The sequence below is a fragment of the Pinus tabuliformis genome, chromosome 9, assembly GCF_031772625.1.
Source record: "Pinus tabuliformis cultivar Carrire ecotype Pingquan chromosome 9, CPIR1, whole genome shotgun sequence".
NCBI lineage: Eukaryota > Viridiplantae > Streptophyta > Pinopsida > Pinales > Pinaceae > Pinus > Pinus tabuliformis.
Genome location: NC_142307.1, coordinates 333422737 through 333433375, shown reverse-complemented (window position 1 = coordinate 333433375; position 10639 = coordinate 333422737). Strand labels below are relative to the sequence as shown.

General features: G+C 37.0%; 1 pseudogene; it reads left to right on the top strand.

Annotated features, from left to right (window-relative positions):
* The first annotated feature begins 1462 nt into the window (after positions 1-1462).
* On the top strand, positions 1463-2146 carry LOC149148564 (rRNA-processing protein utp23-like; annotated as a pseudogene).
* Positions 2147-10639: the final 8493 nt, after the last annotated feature.

Below are 10639 nucleotides of genomic sequence, written 5' to 3'. Positions count from 1 at the left end.
TTTCACTTAGTTGCATTCCACTAGGGGCATGCCATAATCTGACGGAAAGGTCTTGTGAGTCATTACCCCTCATGATTCGTACCTGTTGGTTCAGGTCTATTCATCGAAATTTATTAAATCAATTTTAAGTCATTTGCAGTCCTGTTCTAATATCTTGGTCAGCAAAAAGTTATTTAAGATTTTTAGGTCTTTTAGGTCTAGGGTTTCTTTTTTCCAGCAGTAAGAGGGAAGTTTTAAATCAGTGTTTATTCTAGAAATCTCAACGTCATATTGCTAAACTATGACTTTTCTTCAAAACCATGTTTTGAAGAAAAAGTCGTCTTTTTGTCTTTTGAAATAATTGCCATAGATTTTTCAGTTGAAGATGTTCACATGCAGCTTCTCCTGATCTTTTGCCAAAATCCAACATCAGTCACCCCTGCAAAATCAACCAAGAAGTCCTCATTCAAAGTCAGAAGAAACAAAGTTTATTTTAAAATGTGAAAGGAGCCGAGACCAAAACATTACATAAATGGGTTTGTAAGGCAATTCCATTATTTTTACATCCATTTGCATCCAAGAAGATCAGTTGAAATCGACTTGAGCAGGTGAGAGGGCTAAACTGCATTTTGGAACTAAGACTGAATGTTTGTGTGTGGCGCGGCGCATTGGGATAGACCGCGGCGCACTGAAAGTGCGCGGCGCGTAGAGCGTTTTTGCACAGTGCAAAATTGCACTAGCGCGGCGCATCCAGCTTGCGCGGCGCGTTGGGCTGGAGCACGGTGCACAGGCCCGAAAACACTAATTTTGCCATTTCTTTCTAATTTCCAAATTTGATCGATTTCTTCGTATTGATAAGGATGTGTCAGAATTTTAAGGATCCACCGTCTATCTGGGGAAAATGTTGCGCATTCCAGTTGCCTTGGCGTCCTGTACACACTATTTTGAAACCTTATCTGCAGTAAGGGAATCAATTGTTGCACTTCACAGGTTACGTGTGTTTCATCCTCTCCGGTTACACCATCAAAAGATCCATCATGGATGTTAGAATGTGCAACCGTTCCTCCATGGAGTGCAAATTACAATATCGATGAACCAAACTCAGATGATGTTGTGGTTCGTAGTCGCAATTAGAATCTTCCATTCAAGGCTCTGATTTTGGAACGTTTTCTGATGTTGGGCAGTTTGATCATGATGGCCTGGAGCAGAGGTGTTTATCTTGGCCATTTTCAAACGCTACAGATAATATGGTGAAGTCGGATCTGTACTTTTATAGCACAAGGTTGATTTTGATTGCTAAGTCACTATAATCTCGAGGCGCCCATGTATATCCCTTTTGCAAACATAGGCGTGATTCAGGGGCGATTTTTCAGAGAAGGCATTATTTTTTTTGCTTCCATTCAGTCTCGATTTTTTGAAGAGGACATATAGCTTTATCATAATGAGTTTGAAAGCTAGTTTGCATGGTAGCTTTTGATGAAAGATGAGGGTAAAGAAGTAGAAGCAAAACCGGAGAACTGTGAGGTTTTACAAAGCCTACTTTGCATTCAGGGAGCCCTACAAAGCATTATGCGATGGCACATTCATTCACCATATGCTAGAATCTCATCTCGGTACAGTCAATGAGGCTCTCTCTGGCCTTTTGGGTGGACATGTCAAGGTTTTTGTCACAAGATGTGTCATTGAGGAGCTGAAAATGCTGGGAGAGTCATTTTCTGGAACCGTGTTGGCAATTTGTAGATTCACGACAGCAAGGTGCAATCATGAGTCACTTAAAAGTGCTGCAGAGTGCCTTGAGGCTATGGTTGGTGCAGATAATCTAGAGCACTTCTTCGTTGCAACTCAGGATGGTGGTCTCCGCTAAAAGTTTTGGCAAGTTCCAGGTGTTCCTGTTGTATTTGTTCAAAAAAAATTACTTGCTTCTTGAACCACCTTCCGAATATCAGCATCAAATTGCTAAGATGACTGAAGTGGAACGCATCCATATGATGGAAAGAGAATTCAAATTGTTGGAAGCCCGTGAAGCAAAAAGACTGCAACCCAAGCAGATGTCACCAGTGCACCTGAAATTTCAGGGGATGAAATGCCAAAGAAAATAGAGTCAAGGGATAGGAGCAAGAATAAGAATAGGTTAGCAGTGAAAGATCGACCCAGATTCAAAAGGTAAATGTAAATTGGAAAGTCAAATATAAAAAAAACTAAATATAAAACGGAGATATCTACAGATGCAGAAAGATAGGAAACGAATTGCCTTTTTTGTCTTTAGCCACGATTTAATGGGATCCACGCTACACCTTTTTATTGGCCATCAGATATTTTCAGCTAAAAAAAAATGTAACGTTGTTCTGTCTTTAGAATGGATGGATGACTCTTTCTCTATTTTTATAATTTCAGTTGTAACAGCTCCCCATTTGGATCGATTTGTTTTCTCATAGTGGAGCTTATTTATTGTATTGTAAAGCATTTGTAAAGGGTTGGAATTTCTGGGAGCAGTGTGGAGGACAAACCCAGCGCTTTCATTGTACAGTTTTGGCAGAGATTTTAATGAAATGATGCAGCTCTGATTCCTGAGATCCATGTGGTGTGAGTTTAGCATATGTTCTTCTTACTGTTTCATGAGTAAATTGTTATGTTTTCAGTTCATTTATAATCGTTTCCAGCTGAATGTTTTTAAGTAAGAAAGGTAGAATTCAGTTTATTGCTCTGCCTGGGAAAAACATTCATCCTCTGTGTGTCTTCTTCTGTCTGAAAAGGATTCATTATATATGCCCTTTTCAGCTTCTCAACAGTCTGTCCACTCCATATCATTTCAGTTTGATTGCGAAACCTCATGCCTATCTTGCCTCACGAAATAATCTGTATTTTTGAGTTAATTTCTCAGCTACTGTTGTCCTTTGGTCACATACAGCCCAGAAAATTCAGTCATTCAATCAATTACCTCTCTTTCATATCTATTTACTAGCCTAAAATCAGTTCTCATTTTAAGTCATCTCAGACCCTATTGAGTATTTTTACTGAGTTGACCCAGAGAGAGCCCTCTCCTGTCCTCGTAGGGCTAGCTACGAGGCTGAGAATGGTTTGATGTTGAACCTAGAAGCTTTCCTTTTTAGCCTGAGGAAAATCTAGGCTCTAACAAAGGCCACTAAAATGAATCATAAATATGTGGGTTTGTGCCTCCTTCAAAATAGTGCACCAAAATTACCAAGGAAAGGGTTGGAACCAGTTTCAACAATATTTGGAATTACAATGTTTTCCATTTAGATCTGCTCAGAATGGCCACAATATTACTTAGAATACTCCAATGAAACCATAATCATAACACCACTATAATCCACCAAAGAATGCCAATTTTTTCTACTAGTAGGATGAATTCGTTCAACCAAAATACCTTAAGAAGAGGGTTTATATGGTCTATGGTCTAGTTTAGACTTCCCTTACTAGCTGAATCACCTCCTTCACATAGAGTTGAATAAGGTCGTTTGAACTATAACCTAATCTAGCTATTGCCTTAGAATATGCTTCCTTCAACAAGCTTTCATAATCAAGAAATTAATTTGAGTTTCCACAGTCAAGGAATTAATATGAGTCTCAAAGTCAAGGATAAGATTTCAAGTCCAGGTCTAATTCATGAATATCTGAGCTTTTTCCAAAAGTTGTACCAAGGTAAATTCCAGAGGTAAATGATACCCTTCCTCTTGCCATGAAAATCATCGAATCCCTTAACAAATACCAAAACCCCAAAACCATTCTTTTGATTTCGCAATGCACCACAAAGGTTCAGAATTTCAGAGGATTAAAACCTTTTTTTATTCACATCCAACATGCCATTTTTATCTAATCAAACACCTTTATATAGACTAGGATAATTCAAATTTAGGAAGTCAACTTCCACCTTTGGAGGAAAAGGTTTGATTAAAATTTTAAATTTCAAAACCAAATCAAAGTTGACTTGGTAGTGGTGCCATTACATCAAATAATTTTAACCCTTTAATAGATATATTGTGCCATTAAATGATTAGGGGCTCAAAGATTCTTTTTAATATTAATTCTAACCATGAGGCTTTGATTATTTCAAATATTTCGTGAGCCTTAGGTCAGCCAATAAAACCATGTCACATCATCCACCATTGGTGTTTTTTCCCACAAATTAGTTCCATCATTGTCAAACAAGGATAACTCACAAACCGTGAGAACTCTCAGGGCATGCCATATATCATTAGAATTGGCTTGATGAGAGCATCAAATAATGTTGGTCATGGAGGAAAATTCACCAATCTATATCCTAAGAAAACTCAGCAAACTGCGAGGCTACTAGGGTTTCTAACCATAATTCCATTAGAGCTTCCAACTAATGCAATCCAGACAAATATTAAGAGTGTTCATTAATAGACGTTGGCATCAATGAAAACACCATTCAACATGACAATAAAAATCAATCACATAAAATATTTTGACACAATTTTACCCTAGAAACCCTAATGTGGGGAAAGCCAACAAAGTTTGGACTTCTATTCAACTTTGAAATTCTGATTACAAGAAGTGTACACTTCATAAAATTACAAAAACAAAAATAATTAGCAATTTACCTATCATGGCCTACCCTGTACAACCTATTTAGCCCAAAAAATATTGTTGTATGGCTTCAGGAAATACAACCTATACAACACAATTATTCAAGGTTATGCAACCCAAGTAATTTTAGCGTTTATGATCCTAATAATTTCAGTTTGTATGGCCTGGATAAAATCACTTTGCTTGCTATCCAAACTTGGCCTATTTGTTTCCCTTAAAACTTGATCTATCCACTATCTTCTCTTGCTGTCAGTTTGACCTCTTGTTTCTCACCTAAAAGCATATTCACTTAGGCCAAATCGACTTTCCTCTCGAACATTAGATTTCCCTCTTTATAATTCCTAACCTAATCTCCAAAGTGATGGAAGGATGAGATTTCATCTCAACACTTGAGATCTATCACAATATAATATATTTTTTACCTTTTTAACTTTATAAAAGTTGGCCAATAAAGTAAAAAATTTAATTAGTGACTTTATGCCTAAGGTCCAAACCTAGGAAATAGTCAAAATAATTTTATTGTGAGAGAATTTTGGTGATTCACTGCATGTCATGGCACTTAACCAATGCAGAGTCACCTACCAAGCTACGAGTTTAACACTCCCTCTTAGCAAGGAAGGTATTTTGCACCACCCCCAACTTGTCTCTAAAGGAAAACAAATTCCCTTCATCAAAGCCTTACTCAGGATGTTACTACCTACTCATCCATAGATACATACTGCAGCTTTACTTATCCCTTTTGCACAAAATCTCAAATGAAATGGTACTTGATATGAGTATGTTTTGACTTGTATTGAACCACCAAATTCTCTGAGAACTTGATATAGATTTGACTATCACAATAACTAATATTTGACTCCATGTCTTGATCAAATAATCCCCTAAGAAGCTTCCAAACCCAATTTTCCTCACAAGTTTCCAAGCTAGTAACCATGTACTCAACCTTAGCAAAAATCATAGAAATTAACTTTTGCTTCCTATTTAACCAAGAAACAACTTCTAATCTCACGTTGAAACAACACCCGAAAGTGTTTTTTTTCTGTCAGTTGTATGTCTTTCCCAATCAACATCAGTGTACCCCTTCAACTTCACTCCATCCATCTAAGTATATCTCATCCCATGCTCAATTATGCCTCAAAGGTATCACAGCACATGCTTCATAGCTACCCACTGAACCCATTTTGGATCTACCATGAAATGACAGAGTGTGTTAACAACGAAAAAAATCTATGGTCTGCTATCAACCAAATACATGATAGATCCAATCAATTATCTATATAATGCATATCTATTACTTTCAATTTGGAAGCATCAATGTTCTTCTAGTCAGTCATTGGTAGCATAGACATGGGTTTACAATATTACATCCTAAATCATTTTAGGATCTCAACTATGTACTTCCCCTATCCTAAGAAGATCTCTCCATCTCTCTGTCACACCTCCAAACCCATAAAATAGTGCATAAAACTCAAATATTTCATCATGAATTATGTTGCTAGGTTCCTCTTGCATTATGTTATGAGCTTATCACAACCTGTGAGAAACAATTTATCCACATAAAGTATCAAAATGAGAGGCCCTCCCATAACCAAAATGTAGTACATGTTTGGGTCTAATTCACTCTTGGTGAAGCCCATGCCCTGCAAGTAACTATCAATCATGGCATACATGCCCTGGGATCTTTCTTGAGTCCATATAGTTCTCTCTTCAATCTACACAAATGGGAATCCCTCCCATGCATCTCAAATCCCTTCGGTTGCTCAATATAAGTCTCTTCCTCAACCATACCATTGAGGAAGGTTTTCTTCACATCTATTTGGTGAATCCTCCAATTCATCTATGCTATAGTAGAAATCACTACCCTAATGGATGAGGCTACTAGGGAAAAGGTATCATCATAGTCAATTCCCTCCTTCTGAGAAAACCCCTTACCACAAAATTTCCCTCTAGTCATGGTATAACCTCTAAGACAATTTTCATCATGATGGAAGATTACTCTTCCACCATAACATCCATCCACACCTAATGCTTGAATTCTTCCTAAAATTTGGAAGGCTCAGCCTCAATCAACTCCATCATTAACGCCATATCTCCATAACATTGTTGTGGTGTCCTTCTCTATTTAATTGAATATCTAGGAGTACCCATGTATTACTAAGCATTTGCCACTTTCTACTCTGCCAACTTGCCCCTGTTTCTCCCTATTATGGGAGTCTGATCCTAAGTGAGAGGAGCCCTCTGCCCTTCATCTCGTTCCTCTTGCTTAGCCTGCTTATTCTGCTCACCACTCTGTGTCATAGTATTCTAAGGTGTCTACATTGTTTCTACCTTTGGTGTATCCTGCTCTTGAACTTACAATATGGAAGGATCTATGTTGCAAGACCTCTTGAGAGCTCTATACTCCTCAAATATCACATCCCTGCATATCATTTTTTTCATGATTGTAGGAATGTAAATTATGTAGCTTTTGAGGTCTCATTATAGCCCACAAAAATCCCCTTCTTCGTAGTAGGTTCTGGTTTTTTCCTCTTTTCTGATGGAACATGTTAGTATTCCAAACACCTAAATATGCATATGTGTGAAAAATGTTTCTTTCCCGTGAAATATTCCTCGGGTGTCACTATTACCAACACCTTAATGTGGACTTCTATTATGCAAATAAATAATAGAGTTACACACCTTTGTCCATAAAAACATAGGCAACTCCTAGTAATGTAACATATCATTAACTGCTCCAATAATGGCCTTGTTCTTTCATTCAAAAACCTCATTTTGCTGAGGGTTGTAAGGAACTCTCAACTCTTTTTTGATACCCACACTTGAGGAAAAGTCCTTGAAGGCATTCAAGGTGTACTTGCCTCCATTTTTAGACCTGTGTGTCTTGATATTTCTCCTGGTCTAGTTTTCAATGAGGGATTTGAACTCCTTAAACTAATAGAAAACCTCATCCTTATTATTCATGAAGTATATCCAGGTCTTCCTAGATAATTCATCTTTGAACATCACATAATAATGGTATTCTCTTAAGGAAACTACTGACATGGGTTTGCACAAATTTGAATGAATTAGGTCCAAAATTCCCTTGGCCCTCGTATTGTTACTCAAAAAGGTGGTCTTGGCATACTTTCCTAGTGCGCAACTCTTGCACACATCATGTTTCTCGACCTTGAACTTTGGAATTCCTGTCACAATCTCCTTGAGAACATTAATCTCTCCATGGTGTATATGGGCCATCCTCCTATGCCATAACTCCCCTAATTGTCAATTGAAATTCACTAGTGCCTATGTTGGTTCAAATTGAAGTATGAATAAATTACCCTTTCTTACTCGCCTTCGTTGTCCTGGAATATTTTGGCCAAGTGTACATCTTTTCATCTTCGAAGGTCACAATGTAACCATTGTCTTCCAAGGTTGCAACATAAATAATATTTTTGGTCATTATCGGAACATATAACATATCTTCCACTAGTAAGGGTTTACCAGACCCCCTCTGAAACTTGAAAATGCCAATTTTAGTTGCCTTATACTTGGAATTGTCTCCAAGTTCTATATAGAATTCCATTTCCTTATCATTTAGGCTAGTGAAATACTACTTAACTCACTTCATGTGGAGAGAAGCCCCACTATCAATGAGCCGCACACTAGTGGTTATTGAACTCGAGAGACAGGAAATGAGTGGAAATCATTTTCAAATATGGATGCAAATTCATCCATTTCAGCTATTGTGGCAACCATATTCTTTTGTTTTCCCTTTTTATTGTTATGGAACTGTTTGGAAAAGTGTCATGGGTGGTGGAAAGAAAAACATTTTATTTTTCTACGATCTTTCTTCTTCTCTCCTTTATAATTCAACCCATCAATTAGCCCTTTATTTTCTCTTGGTTTTCCCTTACTAGTTAAGGAAATATTTTCTTCGTCCTCAAACTTCTTCTAGTCACCATGCTAAGCCCCGTCTGTAATATCTTCTTGTACAAAGTCATCCCAATTCTCTCCCAAGCGCGAAGGTTCTCTCGACCCACGATACATTTCACAAACACATCCCATTCTTCATAAATCCATTCAAAGTTATACACATCAATTTTGTTTCATGGATTATCTCCCCTATAGTCACCATCTCATCTTGAAGCTGAGTGATCCTGGTCAAGTAGGAAGCTACGCCCTCACCCTTGGACATTCTTATGTTATATAACTAGTCCCTTAGTACCATTTTTTGAATTCATTAGTCACTTTGGTACAACTTGGTGAGTGCATCCCACATTTACTTAACTATCTTCTTCTCAAACATATGTGAAATCAAGTGTCCTTTAACCCCATCTAGAATAATCCTCTATGCCCTCAATTCTTTCACCTCATGAAGGTCTTGGGAAATTGGATTTGAAATTGGTGGAACTATTGTGGTGTTGACAAAGTTCCACAAACTTTTGTCCTTGAGAATGGTTGTGCTTTGAACCCTCCATTGAAGATAGTTCGAGGACCCTTCTAGTCTATCTTCATATCGAATGTTGGTAGTGTTGTAGCTTATATTTTGTTTGAAGTTTATTTATCAGTTATATCATTATCGGGAGTTCAAACTCAGTGAAACTCCTTTATATTCTTTACCCCTCGCAAAGTCTAAAAGAAATGAAGCATTTTGTTTATTATATATCGGAACCGCTAAAAGGAGAAGTGTAAAAGAATCGGCCCCGGTGTAGCCAAGGTTGTTATATGAACAAATCAAATCACTATATAAATGGTTATATGGAGCCAAACCCTATATATATATATATATATATATATATATATATATATATATATATATATATATATATATATATATATATATATATATATATATCTGTGTGTGTGTGTGTGTGTGTGTGTGTGTGTGTGTGTGTGTGTGTGTGTGTGTGTGTGTGTGTGTGTGTGTGTGTGTGTGTTAGCGATGCAGTTAATCGCAATCGCAAAAATGTATTGGGAATTTGTGTTATTACCATGGAATCACTGATTGCGATTTGCGATGATGGGCCGGACCCGAAATACTATATGTTGCATTTTATAAGCCCCACCAGGTCCGCAATATCGCATAACACTTACCGATTGTGATTTGCGATGATGGGCCAGACCCGAAAAATATATATTTCGCTTCATAGTTTCGATGGGTTCATCATATCGCAAAGCGCCTTTATGTATATGTATATGGTCTCGTTGATTGCAATGAGCGATGGTAAAGCCGGACCTGAAAATATATGCATTATTTTTAAAAGTCTCAGTGCGTCCGTGATATCGCATATCATTAAGTTTTGTATTGATATATCATTTGAAAGGTGGATTGAGATTTGTGATGGGAAGTCAACAAAGCGCTAAAAAGGTGGAACCGATGGGTTTATGCAACATATTTAATTCTTTTTGAGTTCCACGGTAAACCAAAGGTTTGCGTTAATTTCGTTGTATAAAGGGAAAATCAGTGTTAAAGTCGAGTTCGAAGAAAAGGTGATTGGTTGGGTTTCATTGTGCTTCCGCAAATCAGATCATTCTCGACATATATATATGTGGACCCCTTTCAAAAATTTTGGCGCAGTTTACATATTTTCTGAGTTTTAATATTGTATATGTAATAAAGTTGAATAATTTCAAAGAGAAAATAGTTTTATAACTGTTATAAAACGGTTTATTAGTTGTTCCAAGAAATCAGTTCCAAAACTGATTTGATAGAAGAGATAAAATCCCGAAAAGGGAATTGTAAGGGGGGTTCGAATTTTGGAGAACCTGGAGACTAAGCCACTGTATTCCTGATATAACTGTTGATTAATGAAAGAATTAGAAGTTTCCATGAATTGTTGGGTATAATTTTGTAACTTCTCTGTCATGTGTCATCTTATGTTTTCTTCTTTCAAGTATAGTAATGAAGTTGCAGGTCTTTATTTGCTTATGTAGATAAAGTTAAAATTCCTTAAAAGAGTGCTCCTATACTTGAAGTTTTCACCTTCCTTTCTAAGTTATAGATAATAGTTTCTGTGTAAGGCAGCATATTATCTTTAACTTCTCCAAGGGTCACAGATAATAGTTTCCATGTCAAGCAGCATATTGTATATGATTCAATTCTCATTTT